General features: G+C 44.7%; 1 protein-coding gene across 5 annotated transcripts in view; it reads right to left on the bottom strand.

Moving 5' to 3' along the window:
• The window catches only part of RALGAPB (Ral GTPase activating protein non-catalytic subunit beta), a 110,134-nt gene extending 97,246 nt beyond the window's left edge, over positions 1–12,888 (bottom strand). For 3 of the 5 annotated variants that reach the window (XR_002734850.2, XM_023227838.2, XM_023227841.2), the window contains exon 1: positions 12,625–12,888. The gene's annotated coding sequence lies outside the window, so the exon portion shown is untranslated. The remainder of the gene's footprint in view (positions 1–12,624) is intronic. The other 2 variants (XM_023227839.2, XM_023227840.2) reach the window with 2 other exon arrangements.
• Positions 12,889–22,906: the final 10,018 nt, after the last annotated feature.

Below are 22,906 nucleotides of genomic sequence, written 5' to 3'. Positions count from 1 at the left end.
CACACCATTCTCCTGCCTCAGCCTCCTTAGTAGCTGGGACTACAGGCGCCCACCACCACACCCGGCTAATTTTTTGTATTTTCGGTAGAGATGGGGTTTCACTGTGTTAGCCAGGATGGTCACTGTGTTAGCCAGGGATTACAGGCGTGAGCCACCACGCCCGGCCAAAGTCTCCTACTCTTTAAATGTTATCAACTAAACTCAAGATAAAAGATAAATTTAAAAAAAAAAAAGTGGGCTAAAAAAGAACTTATCTATGGTCCAATTTATGCCTCTGATCACAGACAAAGGCGTACACTAGTTTTGGTAACTGAATTAGCAAAATCCTTGTGGAAAGAGGATAGTGAAGTGTATACTCTGTGTATAAGCTGTTGGTACCCCAGAAGTCACCCCAACCCACTTTTGCTGCAGGGGCTGGGCTTATAACCCAACTACGGAGGTCCTACAACTTCACTTTATTTCATGGTGGTTGCTATTAGTGAAAAAAAGGATGAAGGCAAAGTGCAGTGATAGATTTGGTCGAGGGAGTTCCATTAGGCCCAGTATTGTCAGTGGCCAGACTACTCTTTTTTTTACCTTTTCTTTTTTAGATGGAGTCTTGCTCTGTAACCCACGCTGGAGTGCAGTAGCGCCATCTTGGCACACTGCAACCTCCGCCTCCTGGATTCAAGCAATTCTCCTGCCTCAGACTCCCAAGTAGCTGGGACTACAGGCACCTACCACCACATCTGGCTAATTTCAATATTTTTAGTAGAGACGGGGTTTCACCATATTGGCCAGGCTGGTCTCAAATTCCTAACCTTGTGATCCACCCGCCTTGGCCTCCTAAAGTGCTGGGATTACAGGTATGAGCCGCTGTGCCCACCCAGCCTACCTTAAACGCACACAAATAAGAACCTCCTCCTGGCTGGGCGCGGTGGCTCACGCCTGTAATCCCTGCACTTTGGGAGGCCGAGGCGGGCGGATCGAGACCATCCTGGCTAACACAGTGAAACCCCGTCTCTACTAAAAAATACAAAAAACTAGCCGGGCGAGGTGGCGGGCGCTTGTAGTCCCAGCTACTTGGGAGGCTGAGGAGGCTGAGGCAGGAGAATGGCGTGAACCCAGGAGGCAGAGCTTGCAGTGAGCCGAGATCGCGCCACTGCACTCCAGCCTGGATGACAGAGTGAGACTCCGCCTCAAAAAAAAAAAAAAAAAAAAAAAAAGAACCTCCTCCTGCTGTTGCGGCTCAGGCTATCCAAAGCAACAAACCTCAGAGATCTTGGAGAACATTACTTTCAGGAGCCAGAACTGCCGCACCACCTAGGCCCTCCTAGGCAAGATGTTCATATCTCCATCAACCTCTCAGGATAACACCATGGCAGAACCCTCATGAGTCTTAATCACACTTGCCATGTCTTTGTCCACTTGCCATGGGGCTGTTTGTAACTCCATCCTGTTAATAAGCTGGCACGCTTGTAAGGCAGCTCAGGCTGATATGTCATTCTCCTAAACATTCTCCCAAGGATAGCATGAATGTTTTGCCAGTACAAAGCAGAAGACACAGAATGCCTTGACCCGGTAATCTGACTTAAGTTTATCCTTACAAAACAGCTCAATTCTAAAAAACGTACAAGATATTCACTGTAGTATTATATATAAGATGGGGAAGAGGGTGTAATTTAACTTCCATCAATAATGGGAAAATTTCATAATTAGGGCATATTAATTCTATATACTATTATGTAGCCATTAAACACTGAGATTACATAGAAGCATAAAAACATACATGAGAGTGGTTAAGAGCAAGTGCTCTGGAACTAAGCTTCATAGATTCAAATCCCAGCTCTACCTGCAAGCTGGGTAATGTTGCAAAAGTTACTCTACTTCTGTGTTGGAACATCCTCGTCTATAAAATGGGGATAATAGTAGAATTAGGTATGGTGGCTCACGTCTATAATTCCAGGACCATGGGAGGCGGAGGTGGGCAGATTGCTTGAGTCTAAGAGTTTGAGACCAGCCTAGGCAACATGGAGAAAACCCATCTCCACAAAAAACACAAAAAAGTTAGCCAGGCATGGTGGTACACATCTGTTGTGTACACATCTGTTGTCCCAGCTACCTTGAAGGCTGAGGTAGAAGGATCACTTGGGTACTGGTGTTGGGGCTGCAGTGAGACATGACTGTGCCACTTCACTCCAGCCTGGGCTATAGAGCGAGACTCTGTCTCAAAAAAAAAAAAAAAAAAAAAAAAAGGCAAATAGATTAGGAGCCTACACATTTTGCTGTGGTGGTGATTAAAGAATCACATATGTAATCTGTTTGAAACATGCCCTTGTCCATGTAAACAATCAATAAATATTAAATAGATGAAGAAAAACATATATATAGTAATTACAACTAGATAAACACAAAGGCCAGATGTGGTGGCTCACGCCTATAATCCCAGGACTTTGGGAGGCCAAGGTGGATGGATCACCTGAGGTCAGGAGTTCGAGACCGGCCTGACCAACATGGTGAAACCCTGTCTCTACTAAAAATACAAAAATTAGCTAGGCGTGGTGGTGCGTGCCTGTAATCCCAGCTACTTGGGAGGCTGAGGCAGTAGAATGTCTTGAACCTGGGAGGCTGAGGTTGCAGTGAGCCAAAATGGCGCCACTGCACTCCAGCCTAGCTGACAGAGCAAGATTCCACCTCAAAAAATAATAATAAAAGTAAACATACAGCTGTGACTAAAGATTAGAAGGATGGTAGAGAAATGCAAGTACAGTTGACCTTTGAACAACATGGGTTTCAACTGCTCAGGTCCACTTACATATGGATTTTCTTCCATTTCTGTCATCCCTAAGACAGCAAAACTAATTCCTCTGCTTCCTCCTCAGCCTATTCAACATGCAGATGAAGAAGATGAAGACCTTTATGATCCACTACCACGTAATGAATAGTAAATATATTTTCTCTTCCTTATAATTCTTAATAACATTTTATTTTCTCTTACTTTAAGAATATGGCATATATATACAAAATATGTATTATTTGACGGTTTATGTTATTGGCCAGACTCCTGGTCAACAGAAGACGATTAGTAGTTTTGGGAGAGTCAAAAGTTACACGAAAATTTTTGACTGCACAGAGTCAGTGCTCCTAACCCCTATGATGTTCAAAAGTCAACTGTAGTTTTAACTTAGTGGTAGAAATGTTGGTATAACTTAATGTAATATGTTTTTATTACATCTTCATGTCATAGAATTGGTAAGTATATGTCAGCATCCTGACTATACATGTGAACATTCAGAGACACTGGCAGGGACCACCAAGTAGACTTATTCAATAAACAGCTATTAACCATCTATTTTGTCCAATGCAGTGTTAAAACCATGAAGAAGAAAGATTAATAGGACTTGGTTCCTATTTTCAATGAGTTTATGGTGTAAGTAAGGAGATTAACATTTATACATTGATATGGTTTAGCTGTGTCCCCACTCAAATCTCATCTTGAATTGTAACTCCCACAATTTCCATCTGTCATGGGAGGAACCCCGTGGGAGGTGACTGAATTATGGGGGCAGGTCTTTACTGTGCTGTTCTCATGACAGTGAATGAATCTCACGAGATCTGATGGCTTTTTAAAAACCAGAGTTTACCTGCACAAGTTCTCTCTTTGCCTGCTGTTATCCACATAAGATGTAACTCGCTCTTCCTTGCCTTCCACCATGATTGTGAGGCTTCCCCAGCCACATGGAACTAGGATTTCTCCATTAAACCTCTTTTCCTTTGTAAATTGTTCAGTCTCGGGTATGTCTTTACCAGCAGTGTGAAAACAGACTAATACATACCATAAATAACTACAACATAAGTTAGAACATTAAAATGTTGAACGTGATATTTTTTTTTTTTTTTTTTTTTGAGACGGAGTCTCGCTCTGTCGCCCAGGCTGGAGTGCAGTGGCCGGATCTCAGCTCACTGCAAACTCTGCCTCCCGGGTTCATGCCATTCTCCTGCCTCAGCCTCCTGAGTAGCTGGGACTACAGGCGCCCGCCACCTCGCCCGGCTAGTTTTTTGTATTTTTTAAGTAGAGACGGGGTTTCATCGTGTTAGCCAGGATGGTCTCGATCTCCTGACCTCGTGATCCGCCCGCCTCAGCCTCCGAAAGTGCTGGGATTACAGGCTTGAGCCACCGCGCCCGGCCTGAACGTGATATTTTGAAAAACTATAGGCAAGATACCATGGAAGTTCAAAGGAAAAAGACTACTTTTGATTGAAAGATAGGCTGAGCTGGAAAACAACAGGGTAAGATCAGGGAAGACTACAGATTCAGAGCATATGGTATAATTTTGACAGAGGTAAGAAAATTGAGGTGATAAGACTGAGGGTAAAAAGGGGTAGATAATGCTGGGCTCAGTGGCTCACTCCTGTAATCCCAGCACTTCGGGAAGCCAAGGAGGGTGGATCACGAGGTCAGGAGATTGAGACCATCATGGCTAACACGGTGAAACCCAGTCTCTACTAAAAACAAACAAACAAAAAATTAGCCGGACGTGGTGGCACGCGCCTGTAGTCCCATCTATTAGGGAGGCTGAGGCAGGAGGATGGTGTGAACCTGGGAAGCAGAGCTTGCAGTGAGCCGAGATTGCGCCACTGCACTCCAGCCTGGGCGATAGAGCAAGACTCCGTCTCAAAAAAAAAAAGGAGAGGGGGCAGATAAAAGAGAAAATAAAATACATAAAAGAGCCAGGCACATTGGCTCACGCCTGTAATCCCAACACTTTGGGAGGCCGAGGCGGGTCAGGAGACCAAGACGAAGCTGACCAACATGGTGAAACCCTATCTCTACTAAAAATACAAAAACTAGCACGGTGTGGTGGTGTGCACCTGTAATCCCAGCTACTCAGGAGGCTGAGGCAGGAGAATCACTTGGATCCAAGAGGTGGGGGTTACAGTGAGCCGAGACTGCACCACTGCACTACAGCCTGGGTGACAAAGCCAGACTCCATCTCAAAAAAAAAAGAAAAGAAAAGAGAAAATACGTAAAAGAAAGGACACTTGCTTCAAAAAAAAAAAAAAAAAAAGGCACCAGAAACTGAAAACCCAGAGTGAAAGGAAAGACAGCTATATGTAGAAGGTGGTAAGGTTTCAAAGGTAAGCAGTGACCAATTTTGAAGGACTCTGAATGCTAGGATTGAATATTCGTAATTAATTCAGTAAAACTGGAAGCAGAAAATGAGCAAAAGTTTAACCTTATCTTAGCCGGGCATGGTGGCACACGCCTGTAATCCCAGCTACTCAGGAGCCTGAGGCATGAGAATTGTCTGAACCCAGGAGGTAGAGGTTGCAGAGAGCTGAGATCGCACCACTGCACTCCAGCCTGAGCAACAGAGCAAGACCCTGTTTCAAAAGAAAAAAAAAAAAAGAAGAAAGTTTAACCTTATCACAAGCATGACACATCAGAAACTAAATTTCCATTGAAGCAATCTGATGGAAGTGTCCAAGATACACTGAAGGGATAGCAGAAGGGCAAACTCCAATGTGGCTACCATATAGGCGAAGGTTGAGGGCGGTCAGGGGGATAACGGGGAAGTGTCAGGCACTGTAGTGAGATATGATAATATAACTGAAGTTAGATAATTAAAGACTTTAACTGCTATATTAGGGATCCTGAGTCTCCTCCCCAGTTGGCTGTCTGCTATCAACCTGAGCTGCTAGCAGAGAAATCTCTACCTTCAATGCTCCAGAAGTAAATATGATGAGAAGAAGGGGAAGAAGTCAACAGTGCTCGCCTGCAGATCCCTTAATTTCCTTCCCAACTCTATATGTATTCATATTCTAGGTATTCTCTCTGGAGGTTCTGTGTGCTGGGTAACAATTTATGGCTTGTAAGCACCACCGCAAAATAACATGCAAGTTTGTTCTAAATGACAAATAACCAAAATAATCAATACAATGGTGGACACTCTAAGACCACAGCCTGACATTAATTACATCAATTGATTCAACCAATATTTATTACATGCCTTCTATGCAACCAGCACAGAAAATAAACAAGATCCCTGTTCTCAAGGAGCTTCAAGTCTCATTACAAAGAACAATTCTTTAAAACTTTGTAAAGTACATCCAGACATCAGTTATTTCATTAAAACAAACATTAAACACCAGCTACATGTCAAATTTGTCCTAGGATTTAGGGATGCAACTATAAACAAGACACAATGGCTGCCCAAAAGAAAGTTTCATAGTGGGGAAGACAAGAGAAATCAAAGATGACACCATGGTACAGTAGTATTCAATATGGTAACTGATGAGTTATGACAGCAGCATAATACACAAAACAAACTACTCGAGGCTGGACGTGGTGGCTCACGCCTGTAACCCCAGCACTTTGGAAGGCCGAGGCAGGTGGATCACTTGAGGTTAGGAGTTTGAGACCAACCTGGCCAACATGCGAAGCCTCATCTCTACTAAAAATACAAAAATTGGCCGGGTGCGGTGGCTCATGCCTGTAACCCAGGACTTTTGGAGGCCGAGGCGGGCGGATCACCTGAGGTCAGGAGTTCAAGACCAGCCTGACCAACATGGAGAAACCCCGTCTGTACTAAAAATACAAAATTAGCCGGGCATGGTGGCATGTGTCTGTAATCCCAGCTACTCAGGAGCCTGAGGGAGGAGAATCACTTGAATCCGGGAGGCAGAGGTTGTGGTGAGCCGAGGTGGCATCATTGCACTTCAGCCTGGGCAACAAGAGTGAAACTCTGTCTCAAAAAATAAAATAAAATAATAATAATAATAATACAAAAATTAGCTGGGTGCAGTGGCGGCTGCCTGTAATCCCAGCTACTCAGGAGGCTAAGGCGGGAGAATTGCTTGAACCCGGGAGGCGAAGGTTGCAGTGAGCTGAGATCACGCCATTGCACTCTAGCCTGGGTGACTTAGGGAGACTCCATCTCAAAAAAAAAAAGAAAAACTACTTTAGATCCTGCTTGAGCACAATGTACCTTTGCATAATTGATCATTTTCAAAGAGCTTTCACATATTACTTCATTTTATTCCAATAACAATCCTAGAAGGTTAGGTAAGACAGATGTCACTAACCACTAGGTAAGGAAACAAAGCAAAGCTATGACTTGCTCAGGATCACATCAAGCAACAGCAGATCTGGGACAAGAAATTCCACCTCTTGCCTCAAAGTCCAGTGCTGCTTCCCTTTGCTCTGACTCCATACCTTACCATATGACCTTGGACAAGTCAACTGGCATTTCTCTTTTTGAGACAAGGTCTCACTCTGTTGCCCAGGCTGGAGTGCAGTGGCACGATCTCAGCTCATAGCAGCCTCTGCCTCCCAGGCTTAAGTAATCCTCCCACTCAGCCTCCCAAGTAACTGAGACCACAGGATTATGTCACCACGCTCCACTAATTTTTTAAAAATTTTTATAGAGACAAAGTCTCATTATGCTGCCCAGGCTGGTCTCAAACTCCTGAGCTCAAGCAATCCTCCCACCTCGGCCTCCCAAAGTGTTGGGATTACAGGTCAGCCACCGCACCTGGCCACCTGGCATTTCTTTGTCATAGTTTCCTCATCTGTAAAACAGGGAGAATACCTGCAGTGCCTATCTAGAGTGACCTGGGAGAAGGATCAAATAAAGCAACCTAAGTTGACATACTTTGAAATGTACCAATGGAAGGTACACATTATAAGATATGCCTATTTCTTTTGAGAAAAAGAGGATACAGGGTGCTAAAACACTCAGCAAATAAATAAACTGTGCTGGATTTTAAGGTGCACCAAATTCATCCATATTAACCTCATGACTAATAAAGGCAAAGGGACTATACTTCATATTTCTGTTGTAGTCCGATTGACCCCATAAGGCAAACATCAATAAAGCTGGCAAAAAAGGAATGTATTCACCTATGTACCAGATGCTATTAGAGATCCTATTAAACACCTGAATTACAGGAAAGAAAGACAGGTTCTGCCTGCATCTCTCCTAAAACATGGAAAATGGTAGTTTTTGGTAATCTACCCAAAGAATATTTGAATACCCTGTCTGCCCCCTACCAGCACCACCACAGTTCTCATTGTTTATGCCTCAGATCTTCTCTGTCCAATACAGCAGCTATCTCATGTAACTATTCAAATTTTAAAAACGTGAATTTTAATAGTTTTAAGTTTAAACTATTTGAATCAAACACCACTTCCTTAGTTTTTTAAGTGCTTACGAGTCACATGTGGCCAGTGGTTACCATATTAGAGCAGGTAAGATTTAGTTCCATGATTGCAGAAAATTCTATTTGACAGAGCTGCTTCAGATACTACACTATTATTTTTATTATAACTTTGATTAGACTCCTAGAGGACAGGGGCCATGTCTTATTTATCTTTGTATTCCCAGTTTATATAGCTAAGTGCATTTCACACACTAAGTACTCACTATACAGACAATCCTCAACTTACGATTTTCAACTGACCAGGGTGTGAAAGCAATATGCATTCAGTAAAAACTGTACTTTGAATTATCCACATAACCATTCTGTTTTTCACTTTCAGTACAGTATTCAATCAATTACATGAAATGTTCAACACTTGATTATAAAATAGGCTTTGTGCTAGATAATTTTGCCCAACTGTAGGCTAATGTAAATGTTCTGAGCATGTTTAAGGTAGATGAGGCTAAGCTATTCTGTTCAGTAGGTATATTAAATGCATTTTTGGCTTACGACCTTCTCAACTTTGATAGGTTTATTGGGAAGTAATCCCATCATAAGTCAAGGGGCCTCTAGATATCTGAGTTTCTCAAACACAGTAGATCACTCTCTCCCCTTCCCTATCCCATGCACACACAGAGACATGCAAACACAACACAACAATACACAAGACAACCTTTCTCATGAGGCAGGGGTCTGGGGTGAAAGGGAACACCGTCCAGAGGAAGGAGGCCTGCTTTCTAGCCCTGGAGGTGCTAGAAGCTAACCATGTAGCCTTAGCCAAGTTACTTTCCCCACCTATAATAAAATGAAACTCCATGTGCCTTAATTTTAAAACTTAAATCATCTCGCACCAAAGAAAATCAAGTATTCTGCCCAAAAAGTCTTCGCACATGTTAGGAAACACACCTGCTAACACTGATGAGTACCTTGTATTAAACAGAATCCATTTCTAGGTCCCAAACTATCATGATTAGAGTCACTTTTGTTCTCTAAGCATGTGGAATTTTTTACCTTTACTTTGGGGCACAACTACAGACTTAAACCTTCAGCCTTAAAGATTGAGTTTCTTCCATGTGCTAAAGCAAGAACTGGATACTGTGTCCATATCTGATCAGAGACACAAGGACAAGTTTCTTGAGTATCTGAATTTAACATAAATTGTCCCATCAGTTTCTATTAGTGCTAAGCCTAAAAACTGAGCAAATAATAGAAACAAAACAGAACCAAGAAAATTTCTCTATAACAATCCTTATAAAGAATAGTTTATGGGCCAGAGACAGTGGCTCATGCCTGTAATCCCAGCATTTTGGGAGGCCTAGGCAGGCGGATCACTTAAGGTCAGGAGTTCCACACGAACCTGGCCAACATGGCAAAAACCTCTCTCAACTAAAAATACAAAAAAATTAGCCGGGTGTGGTGGTGGGCCCCTATAGTCCCAGCTACTCAGGAGGCTGAGGCAGGAGAATCGTTTGAACCCAGGAGGCAGAGGTTGTAGCGAGCCGAGATTGTGCCACTGCACTCCAGCCTGGGGGACAGAGCGAGACTACATCTCAAAAAAAAAAAAAAAAAAAAAAGAAAAAAGAATATTTTACGAAATGTGTTTTTAATTCAGTCTACATACTTTGTCATGCTTAACTGCTATAAAAAAAAAAAACCTTTATTGTCCAAAAACCTCTTCATAATGACCTTCACACACATATTCACTAACTTTTGCAAACCCTTACATGGTTTTAAGACCAACCAAGAACAAATCCAATCTGAATTACCAGCCTGCCTTCCTTTAAAACTTGTAAATATAGGCCGGGTGCGGTGGCTCAAGCCTGTAATCTCAGGACTTTCGGAGGCCGAGACCGGCGGATCACGAGGTCAGGAGATCAAGACCATCCTGGCTAACACGGTGAAACCCCGTCTCTACTAAAAAATACAAAAAACTAGCCGGGTGAGGTGGCGGGTACCTGTAGTCCCAGCTACTTGGGAGGCTGACGCAGGAGAATGGCCTAAACCCGGGAGGTGGAGCTTGCAGTGAGCTGAGATCCAGCCACTGCACTCCAGCCTGGGCGACAGAGCGAGACTCCGTCTCAAAAAAAAAAAAAAAAAAAACTTGTAAATATAGCAAATGGGGCAATGGCAGTTCAGGCATTCTGCAATAAATATGTGCTAAATTTGTCAATTCCTGTGACATCATTATTTTACTCTTCATTAAGTACTTACATCATCTCTCCTGGTGAACAGGACCAACCAATACCAATGGCAATCCCATCTACTTGTATTTACCAAATACCAACAAGGCAGTGGCATTTAGTGGATGACAATTAAACACTTTTTTGGACAATGAAGTAGGGAACACATGCAAAGGTCTAATAGTAATAAAAAGACTTTCCCTACAGACTTGATTGCATCTGATTGTCATAGAATCAGACATTAAAAATCAAGCAATGTTGATTGCACATGGTTAGTTACAGAGTGCCTTGCAATTGGTAAGAACTCAATGTGTGTGTTCAACTGCTGGACAAATTACTGAATATTCATTCCTAAGTAAAAAGAACAAAACTCTATAAGCTAGGAACTATCAAACATCTTTTACAAAAATGGAAATAGAGAACAATCTGTTTGCAACATGATCTATCTATGACATAAAGGACCCAAACATTCCACTGAGTAAAAGCTTTGTGAGTCTGTATGTCAAAGCACTGGAAGGAATACAGAGATGAAGAAAACATGGTCCCTATCCTAAAGCTTCTCATAATATAGAAGTAGGGATAGAACTACAACTCAGAAAAATAACTGGTAAGTTTCACTATGATGTTCCTAAAGAGCAAATTGGAAGGACTCAAGGTGGGTGGGGGTCAGGGACAGAGGTATCTTGAAGGGAATGCTTAAAGCTAATGTAGCCAGAGACAGGAAGAAAAGGGTATGTAGGCCTGGCATGGTATATAGGCCTGGCACGGTGGCTCACATCCGTAATTCCACCACCATGGCAGGCCGTAGTGGGTGGACTGCTTCAGTCCAGGAGTTTGAGACCAGCCTGGGCAACATGGAGAAACCCCATCTCTACAAAAAAAATTCAAAAATTAGCCTGGCGTGGTAGTTCCAGCTACTTGGGAGGCTGAGGTGGGAGGATTGCTTGAGCTCAGGAGGCGGAGGCTGCAGTGAGCCAAGATCATGCCACTACATTCCAGCCTGGGCAACACAGAAAGACTCTGTCTAAAAAAGAAAAGGGTGTGTATATGTATATAGGAGAGAGCAGAAGTGTGTGCGTTTGGGTGGGGTGGCCAGAAAGTTCAGAGGACCATCTAGGCAGACGAATAGCATATGTAAAAACGACCCAGAGGTTAGAGACGCTACACCTATAAGTATTGTATATTTAGTAAAATTCCAAAGAGTAGTTTGCATAAGATGCATACATTTTAAATGTTCCAGATGACTCAGAATTCCTGCAGAGAAAGTTACGTCCCACCCCTAACAGTCTTTCACAAGGTGTAGTGGTCAGTGAACCTAAAGATCTCTGCGGGTGGAACTTGCATGTTTAACAAGCTCCCACACAAGTCTCCTGCACACTTAAGCTGGAGAAACAGAGATGCTTTTTGAGATGCAGAATTATCAAATTACATGCGGTTCCCAAACTTTGCTGCACGCTGGAATCACTTGTGCATCTTTAAAAACCATACTGAAGTCTGGCTTTCACCTCCAGATATTCTGACTGTTTTGGTCTGGGATGCCACATGGGCATCAGAAACCTTTACAAGAGTCCCCAGGTGATTTTACCGTGTAGCAAAGTTGGAGAGCCACTGCCCTAATTGTTAAGCACTTGGTTCTCTGGAGTTGGATGCTTCGGTTCAAATTACTAGCTATGTGACCTTGGGTAATTAAGTCACCCAACCACCCAGGGACTCAGCTGCCTCGTCAGTAAAATGGGGACAACAATCCTACCTCATAGGGTTCCTGTGAAGTTAGACGTGATGAACGTAATGGCCTGGCACGATGCCTGGCAGATAAGCGCTTAATGGGGGTTAGCTGTTTACTCTCATCATCAACTCTTCCTCATCAGAGTGTCACTGTCACTGTGCAATGGGCAGCATCGTCCCCACTGGGCGGCAGCAACTCGCCTAACCTTTCTGCTGGACCAAATTCTTTGCGGGAGTTGTCTCGCTCCGCTCCAGACCCGCCCCCTCCCCCAGGTTGCCAGGAGAGCTTCGCCCGGCCGGGGAAGCTCCCAAGGATTAGACCGGGTTTACAGACTCGACAGCAACCGCCCACTCCAGGGCCAAGCTTTCCCCGCCCCCGTGGGTCTCCCAAACATTTGCAGATGCGCTTCCAAAGGCCGGGGCCCTGGAGCACCCAGAGCCGAGAAACAAGCCTCAGCCGTCCCTGGACCGCCGGGAGGGGAAGAGAGGGGAAGGAAAGGTGACGGTCCGGCCGCGGCGGGGCCGACTGCCCGGTTACCTGAGGCGACGGGCGGGGCCCGCATCGCCGGGGCGGGCGCCGCCGCCGGCCGTACTCGGCCTTCCGCCTCACGCGACCAGTGCCATAGGGCCGGCGCTTTCACCGCCCTGGCCGGCCGTCCTCAGACGGTCCGTCAGTCCACCCGTCAGCGACTCTCCCAGGGCGCCAAGGGACGACGAAGGCCAGTCGGGCCAGCCGGCTGGGCTCTGCTCAGGCAACTTCCGACTGCCAGGGGCGGTGGCGTCAAATAACTCCCCTGCCAAGTGGGCCACTGCGCGTGCGCGATGTGCCTAATCAGCGCTTTCTGCGGGGCTGAACCGGTGGCGTCAAATAATTCCCGAGACACAGAGCCGGAAGCTGCGCCTGCGCAGCTATCCCAGCTCGCCGCGCGGGAAGCATTCCGTCCTTCCTTTCCGGATCAAGTGGCGAGGGAGGAGTGAAGTGACGAATGCGCCTACCTCGTCGCAGCACAGAGGAGGAGCTCCACCTGCGTCCTTAGGAATCTTACGACATCCTCTCCCCTGCTTTCGGTACGGACGGAGTAAGGGGCTTCTCTGCAAGTTTCTGGCTCCCACCCAGGTTCTAGGAATTTCTCCCATTCCACCATTACAGCACCCTTCCTCTGACATGATGTTCTTTACTCGCCGCACTCTTATTACACGGGCACAGCATTAATTATGAGCAGTACTCTATTCCAGGCTTGATGTGGGTTGCAAAGGTGAATCGAACATAAGATTTAGAGCCTCTCATTAAAGAACTGAATCTCACAGAGATAAGACAGTAATAATAATAGGAAGAGATACTACTTGGAGCACCTGCAATGCGCCAGACATTTTGTAAACAGTACCCCTTTCAATAATTTGCTTTCACTTCAACGAAGAAACTAATGCCATTGGAGAGGTACAGCTTAAGTGCTTTGAGAGTGTAAAGGAGGAAACTTGGACTGAGAGAGAAGAGGAGGGAGGGATAGTGGAATTCTTCACGGAGGACCTGGCCTTGAGGCTGACCTTGGGTATTCAGAGAGGGAAGGGTCAGGGTGTTGAGTAGAGGTGAAGGCACGGTTGTCTGAAAAGCAGAAAGGAGCAAAGAAGATTCTGACTCCACACCTCAATTAGAAGAGACTGTGGAGGAATGAGTGATAAAGGAACTAGTATCCCCACAGAAAGGGTAAAACTGAAGAGTGTTTCCTAGGACCACACCTCACCCCCCAGGAAAATAGCTACCGGAAGGAAGAGGGAAAAGGAGGGTAAGAATGTGCTAGGGCAGGAACGAGGCTATGTCCAGGACATTGGGGATCCAAGCAATACATTTCAATTAAACACAGTGTGACAAATTATGTAGTAGGCTAACTCAAGATCTATTTCAACCACTCCCTTGCCTTTCTATACTACAGGGGCTGAAAAGCAAAGCACACAGCTGTCAACCTCCCTTGCTGCTAAGGGTGGCAGTGAGACAAAGTCCTGACCAATAAGATATAGGCAGAAGTATCAAAGGAGACCTTCCCTTCTTTCTTCCCTTGGAGAAGTTTGTGTCCTTCACTTTTCCCCTGCTTCATGCTTGGAACTGGGTAACACCTGGGGGCACAGCAGCCTAGAGGCCTTGAGGAGGACTGTGCTAAGGAAGGTGGAGCAGAAAGACAGGAGCCTGTTTGTTTAGGTCATACTCAAGCAGTTACACAAACCGTGTACTACTTTCCTGTCTTATGGGGGTGAGGGATCTTATGTATACCAGAGTTTGTTGAGTTTTCTGTTACTTGCAACCAGATGCATTCTAACACAATACTGAACACCTGTAACAGATAAGGGAGGGGTGACTAACTGGAAGAACAACAGGTGATGGGAATTGGAAAAGTGACAGGCACAGAGGATGGGAAAGCTGTCCAGAAGCCTTTGGGGAGAGGATGAAACTATAGCTATCACCCTCCTAGTGGTTTCAATTCATTCCTGAAATTCTGCTTCTAAGTGGAAAGCTATTAAATTTTTCCCATTAATTAAAATGGGCAAAATTGTATTCAATTCCAACCTAAGGCACCTAAATATTTTTAACAGAAAAAATATATTGATGCAACAGAAAATTATACGAACAATAAATTTGCTTAAAATATGGTTTTTACATAAAATGTAATTTATTAAGACTTACTGCTCTGGACAGAAAGACAAGATGTAATATTAGGTGCAAGTTGATGGAGGAGAGATGCAAATGAGTCATTCTCTAAATGATGGTTTGTTTTTTTTTAAGAGACAAGGCCTCGCTATGTTGCTTAGGCTGGCTTCAAACTCCCAGGCCCAAGCGATCCACCTGCCTCAACCTTCCAAGTAACTGGAACTAAAGGCACATATCACTGTGCCTGGCATAAAAGATATGTTTTTCCTGCACTCTTTGCTAATTTTTTAAAACTTTTGAGGGCTTCACTTAAACAACCATAAAAATAAAACATACATACACACATATACCTTGAGGGAAAATTAAAGACTAAACATTAGAACACTTTGAAACATTTGAGAAAAGCACACATGTATAATAAACCTAAGAGACACATGGGATGCTAGACATAGTAAAACATTTTGGATTCTCCAAACACAGTACACAATTCAAATTTGTTCCTCGGCATGATCTCTGACTAGAAACATCGACTAAATTGGGGAATGTCTTTGTCTGAAACTGTAATGTCAAAATATCATTTTGTGTAGTACGTTTGGAAAGGCACAGAATTGGAAAAAAGAGGAGCAGTGGTATAAGCTTTTGTGCCACACTTTTTTCCAAAGATGACTTCACCAATCTGTTTTGTTTTATTTACCCTGAAAGCATCACCCTGGGAGATGCCATACCAATCTATATGACCCACCCCGTGGTTCTCCTTATGATGTAACTGACACTCCTCCCACTAAGAAGTGGAATCAATGTTCCTTCTCCTTGAGTCTGGCTGAGTCTGTGACCATTCCAACCCAACAGGGCAAAAGTGATGCTATGTGATTTCTGGGGCTAGGTCATAAAGAAGACACAACTTCTACCTGGCTTGCTACCTATCACAATACTCACTCTTGGACCCCAGCCACCATGTTGAGAGGAAGCCCAAGCCACATAAAGAAAACATGAAGAGGTGTTCCAGCTACCAGCCCTAGCTAAGTTTCTGGTGACAGTCAGCATCAATAGCCAGATTGAGGAAGCCTTCAGATGATTCTGGTCCCCAGGCTTCAAGCCTCCACCCCCACCTAACACCAAGCTGAGCAGGGACAAACTAACCCTATTGAGAGCACCCATAAGAGATGTGGATCCATGAAAAATATTGAGCAGTCCATATAGCAGATTCATGAGTAAAATAAATATTGTCATTTACCCCTAACAACTAAGTTTTGGGGTAAATTGTATGTAGTCACAGTAACTGGAACACTTTTCAAGAACCATAATTGAGAAAAGTTTGTAACTGAACAGCTGTATGTGAGATACATCTGTGGCCATTTTTTTTTCTGGTTTTATTTTTGCTCCTTTTTTAATTGTGCAGTGCCAGCTTGGGGTAGAAACAGTTGGTCAGACCCATTGTGTTAGGGTAGAAACCTAACACAATACTGGCATGGTGTAAGTGCTCAATGAACATGTGTTGGATGGATGGATGGAGGGATGGATGGATGGATGGATGGATGGATGGATGGATGGATGGATGGATGAGGGGATGGACAGAAGCTTCATTGGCTCAGTGCTGAACCCACCTTCTTGCTCCTACTCTTAAGTCTTAGTGGATGGTATCCAGTGGTTGATAGTAGCAACACCATTAGAGTCAAGCAAGTAGGGCCCCTTGTGCCAGACCCTATGCCTTAAAAGGGTCCTGCACTTTGGACTGTATTCCTCAAAAGTTTTTAAGTGCCCTCTGGGACTAGCAATGCCATTTAAGAAGGGTCTCTGTCTAGACCAGATCCCACATGACTTGTTGACCACAGTTTTCTACCTTGAAATTTTCCAAGTCTCCCTCCAGTGGTTGGGACTGGCCAGGGTAAGTGGTGCCATCTGGGCAAGGCAACCAAGCTCCAGACCAAGTCTGTTCCCTGTGGGTGCCATTTGCCATTTCTCCTCTTCAGGGTGCTCTCCAACCCTCTTTCTTACGCCTATCCATCTCTCACACATATGTAGGGTCGACCAGATGCCCTGAGAAGCTCCAGAACTCATGTTTACGGAGTCATCATAGCCAGATCTGGTTCTGAGAGCAGCCTTGGAAGCAGCTCACTCCTGCTGACTGGCGTAGAATTTCTTTCACCAGATTATATGAAATTAAGCTATCAGAAATGGTATTGACATGCTGATTGGGGGTAACTCTCACTCACTTGGACACAGCACGAGTTCAAGGGTCTGGGCTCTGCAAATACTTATGCTTGAGCTGCCTGAGTGGGTATATGCCTTGGCTTGTACCTCTGTCTTCAGGCCAGAGTGCCACCTCTGGCTTACTGCAGCCAGGGTGATCTTGGGGAGGGGAATACGTGTGGCAGGCATCCTTTACCTGTGCACCCCTTCCCCTGCTGGCTCCAGGGCAGTCACCTCACTGCTTTGGCAGACTCTGGATCACCTGTCAGTCTCTCCTCCAAGATTGGCCATGCCTATCTCCTCTGTCTTAGTCTGCTCGGGTTGCTATAACAAAATACCACAGCCTGGGTACCACAGCCTAAACAACAGATGTTTATTTCTCACAGTTCTGGAAGCTGGAAAGTCCAAGATCAAGGTGCTGGCCTATTTGGTTTCTGGTGAGGGCCCTCTTCCCCACTTGCCTTCTTGCTATGTCCTCATGTGTTAGAGAGAGGAAACTTTGGTGTCTCTTCTGCCTCTCATAAAGGCATTAAACCCAGCCGGGCACAGTGGCTCACGCCTGTAATCCCAGCACTTTGGGAGGGCCAGGCAGGCGGATCATTTGAGGTGAGGAGTTCGAGATGAGCCTGGGCAACCGGCAAAACCCTGTCTCTATTAAAAATACAAAAATTAGCCAGGCGTGGGGGCACACACCTGTAATCCCAGCTACTTGGGAGGCTGAGACAGGAGAATTGCTTGAACCCAGGAGGTGGAGGTTGCAGTGAGCTGAGATTGTGCCACTGCACTCCAGCCTGGGCAATAGAGCAAGCAAGACTCCATCCCAATAAATAAATAAATAAATAAATAAACCTATCATGGGGGTTCCACCCTCACGACCTTATCTAAACCTAATTACCTCCCAAAGCCCCACCTCCTAATACCATCACATTGGAGATTAGGGCTTCAGTGTATGAATTTGGGGCCGGGAGATGGGGGGAACACATATTCAGTCTGTAACATCCACCAAGGATTTTTGAGATGTTGCTCCCCAACACCAACATACACTTCCTATTGATGTACTTTCACGCCTCCAGTTGATGTGGTGACATTATTCTTTCATTAGTCTTAAGCCATGGAGAATAAGAGATGGAAGTATCTTGCTTAAACGAGCTTGCTCTTCTCACTCTGCTCACAGGCCCCTTGCTCTGCTCCCTGCTAATGGTGGCATGTGGAAGGCAGGGGTGCAGCTATCATTGAAAGCAACCACATTATAGGAATGCAACAATTTGGACCTAAATAGATCAAGATACAGTTGGAAGAGGTGTTGTCCTACATTGAAGAAAAAAATTCCCAATGGTAAATTTAACATGACCAGAAAATAAATTATCATTCACCTTTTCCTGCATACTCTGGGCAGCATTTATTTATTTATTTATTTATTTAATTAATTTTTTTTTTTTTTAGACGGAGTCTCGCCCTGCCATCCAGGCTGGAGTGCAGTGGCCGGATCTCAGCTCACTGCAAGCTCCGCCTCCTGGGTTTACGCCATTCTCCTGCCTCAGCCTCCCAAGTAGCTGGGACTACAGGCGCCCGCCACCTCGCCCGGCTAGTTTTTTGTATTTTTTTAGTAGAGACGGGGTTTCACCGTGTTAGCCAGGATGGTCTCGATCTCCTGACCTCGTGATCCGCCCGTCTCGGCCTCCCAAAGTGCTGGGATTACAGGCTTGAGCCACCGCGCCTGGCACAGCATTTATATTTGTAGTTCTCATCAGTAAGGCACAGTAACTATCTTTGAGAACAAGTCAGCCACCCATGGATGATATAGCATCATACATAATGATATATCCAACATTAAATAAATATATTAGGGAACTGCTAAAGCAAGATCTTAAATAGTAACAGGTTCCAAACAATGTACTTTTTTTGTGATGACAACATAAGAGTAAGCAGGAATGGCACATTTTACATTAAAAAAAAAAAAAGATGAAGAGATGGTTCCTGGACTAGAACAGAAAGAGGCAGGGGCCATGCAAAAATCTTGGTCCTGGGCCTTGCACACTCCAGGACTGCCTTGGCTGGTGTCCTGCACTTCCCCCTATAGCCTCCTCAAGCTCCTTTGAGCCCACTTCCTCCACTCTTGAGAACACCATTTTCCAGGTAGATCCTGATTGTCAGCCTGAGCCCTCACTGGGCCCTCACTTGTACCCCAGAACACCCCCTCCAGTAGAAAAGGACCAGTTTACACACACACTTCTCCTTCTTGGAGGGAGCATGCCTGCTGTTTTATTTTTAATGCCAGGAAATACATTTAGGGACCAAAAAATAAGGGCAAGCCACTGATAATGGATTGTTTTCTGAATACTGTGTGCAAAGGCTGCCATACATGTTTATTTTGAGAGCTCAGCATGCCACCCTGTTTGCTGGAATCCCTCATTAGGCAGGCCAGTATCACAGATGGGAAAGTCAACCTGGATAAGCAAAATACCCTCAGAGCCTCATCCAACAGCCAAACCCCCAGTAGAATTCCATAGTAACTGGCCATTTGGGGCAAGTTAAGGAAGAGACTCAGGCTTTTAGCCAGAATGTGTTCATGACAAAAACCTAACTTATGCTAAAAAGAAATAAATAAAGAGTGATACTGATTGGAAAGCTCACATAATCAAATAAGGGGGAGGGCAGAGATCAAGGCAGACTTGCAAGACAACACCAGGGACTGGAATTCCATTGGGACTCCCCGTCCTGTGTCTCTGCCTCTCTGCATATACGAACTTCTAATTTTACACTCACTCAGCTTTCTTGCATATGTGAGGAATGCATCCCAGGTTTACCTCAGAACAAATCCCCATCCATCTTCCACTGAGGGTAGGCAGAACTGCCACCCTGCACAACTGCCACATATGGCTATGCAGGTTGTGTACTGCACAACTCATGGGAGCACCACTCATCTATGGTTGAAAAGTAGAAATGCTAGGGATGCTTGGCTGAGCCAATGACACTGAAAAGGCTTAATTTAAAGGAAATAAAATGATAGGTTTTCCTGGAACCAAAGGTAGTCCTTGGTGAGCCCATTCCAAGAGAGTTCAAGGAATCCCACCGTAGCCCATAATGATTGGCCTCCCTAATCAAGCTTTCAGGAAATAATTCAAAGGCAGTGGCTCTGCAAAGCTTTATATCCCCAGGCTGAACTCACATCAAGCAGAAGACAGTTAAAACTGAGACAGCAGAGCCCATACAGGGCCTATTAGAGATGGAGAGAGGTTTACAAGGAAAGTGGGGCCTTCTGAAAAAGGTAGCACACGTGGCAATGCCTATGACACAGGAGCCGACTAACCTTAAAGTTACTTAGATATTTGCCAGGGAAAATGGTCACAATTATATTCCTGTGTGACTCATTTCACTATAGAAAAGCTGTCTGGCCTGGGCACGGTGGCTCATGCCTGTAATCCCAGCACTTTGGGAGGCCGAGGCAGGCAGATCACTCGAGGCCAGGAGTTTGAGACCAGCCTGGTCAACATGGTGAAATCACATCTCTACTAAAAATACAAAAATTAGTTGGGCATGGTGGCAGTTGGCTGTAATCCCAGCTACTTGGGAGGTTGAGGCATGAGAATCACTTAACCAGGGAGGTGGAGGTTGCAGTGAGCTGAGATCATGCCACTGCACTCCAGCCTGGGTGACAGAGCGAGACTCTGTCTCAAAAAAAAAAAAAAAAAAAAGAGAGAGAAAAGAAAAAGAAAAAGAAAAGTTGTCTGTCTTGGATTTGGCAGGGACAGTATTTTTTCTTTTTTGAGACAGGGTTTCACTCTGTCACCCAGACTGGAGTGCAATCTTGGCTCACTGCAACCTCAACCTCCCGGGCTCAAGCAATCCCCCCACCTCAGCCTTCCAAGTAGCTGCAGATACAGGCACATGCACCACAATGCTCGGCTTTTTTTTTTTTTTTTTTTTTTTGAGACGGAGTTTCGCTCTGTTGCCCAGGCTGGAGTGCAGTGGCGTGATTTTGGCTCACTGCAACATTTGCCTCCTGGGTTCAAGCTATTCTCCTACCTCAGCTTCCTGAGTAGCTGGAATTACAGGTGCGCGCCACCGTGCCGGGGCTAATGTGTTGTATTTTTAGTAGAGATAGGGTTTCACCACGCGGGCCATGCTGGTCTCGAACTGCTGACCTCGTGATCTGCCCGTCTCAGCCTCCCAAAGTGCTGGGATTACAGACAGGAGCCACCGTTCCCGGCCTTTTTGTATTTCTTTTAGAGATGGGATCTCACTATGTTGCCTAGGCTGGTCTTGAACTTCTGAGCTCAAGTCATCAGCCTGGCCTCCCAAAGAGCTGGGATTAGAGTTGTGCACCACCACATCCAGCCAGTGTGTGTGTGTGTGTGTGTGTGTGTGTGTGTGTGTATAAAATGTTAAAACCCTTGCCCCAAACAAAACGGGCTGGGCGCAGTGGCTCATGCCTGTAATCCCAACACTTTGGGAGGCCGAGGTGGGTCTAACACTTGAGCCCAGGCATTCGAGATCAGCCTGGGCAACATGGTGAAACCCTTAGCTGGGCATGGTGGCAGGTGCATGTGATCCCAGCTACTTGGAAGGCTGAAGCAGGAAGATTGCCTGAGTGGAGGTTGAGGCTGCAGTGAGTTGTGATTGCACCACTGCACTCCAGCCTGGTTGACAGAGGAGACCCTGTCTCAAAAATAACCAACCAAAAAAAAAAAAAAAAAAAAAGAAAAACAAAACACAGTATCTCTAGCAGATCTAAATAAAACATAACATAAAACCTGATTTCCTTCAGCATCTCCAATGGAAATGGAACTTATTTCACAAAGCTAAAGTGGGAAAAGACCTCATTCCTTTTCTTTGTGGAATCAAATATAAGCTGTTCTGTGTCTGCATTTTACTGCACTAGTGGCTCATTCAATCTCAGTAGTTACTGGGGCTCTGATTCCTCGGAGTGCTGCAAAAGTCCTGGAGAAATGCCAAACACACTGGAGAGAACTCTCTGAACTTCCATCTAACCTGTGTAATGAGTCACACACTCCCTTACTGGTGGGAAATTCTTTCCCAATGAAAGCATTTGAGGCTATAAATTTCTCCTTTCTACTGTTTTAGCTATACATAGTATAAGTTTTGATAATACAGTATTTTCATTATCCTTCAGGTCTGAGTATTTTTAATGTTTTTTTTTGTTTTTATTTAGACTTTATATTGTAGTGACATATTGCGGACATTTATTCTTTTTTTTTTTTTTTTTTTTTGAGATGGAGTCTTGCTCTGTTGACCAGGCTGGAGTGCAGTGGCAAAGTGGCAAGATCTCAGCTTACTGCAACCTCCACCTCCGGGGTTCAAGTAATTTTCCTGCCTCAGCCCCCTAAGGAGCTGGGACTACAGGCACACGCCACCACGCCTGGCAAATTTTTATAGTTTTAGTAGAGACAGGGTTTTACTGTGTTGGCCAAGCTGGTCTCAAACTCCTGACCTCAGCTGATCTGCCCAACTCAGCCTCCCAAAGTGCTGGGATTAAAGGCGTGAGCCACCACGCCCAGCCCATTTATTCCTGATACTGATGTGCTGATATTAATATTTGAGACTTGCTTTGCAGCATAAAAGTTACCACATTCTATGCTGTAGACGATATTTGTAAATATTGTAAATATGCAAACAATATTAATAAAGACCCCAAAGGTGCTTGAGAAAAATATATACTCTTTCAGTGTGGGTACAGATTTCTAAATATGTATTTTTAGAATATCTATTAAAATCAAATCTATGTTCCAAATATTATGGTATGGAAAGGGAAAAATAAGAATTTCGCAGCAGAGAAGTCTGGCAGCCACCACCTTCACCAAGTGATCAAGGTTAATACCACTGATCATGAGTTACGTTGATATCGTGTACCCCCGATATGATGTGATGAGAAGGGCACTTCACCTCTGGGGTGTTCTTCCCAGAAACCCATAGCCTCCAGTCTAATCATGAGAAAATGTTAGAAACACCTAAATTGAGGGCCGGGTAT

The sequence above is a fragment of the Piliocolobus tephrosceles genome, chromosome 20, assembly GCF_002776525.5.
Source record: "Piliocolobus tephrosceles isolate RC106 chromosome 20, ASM277652v3, whole genome shotgun sequence".
Lineage (NCBI taxonomy): Eukaryota > Metazoa > Chordata > Mammalia > Primates > Cercopithecidae > Piliocolobus > Piliocolobus tephrosceles.
Note: the sequence above shows the minus strand (reverse complement) of the source record. Positions and strands in the feature narration are given on the sequence as shown.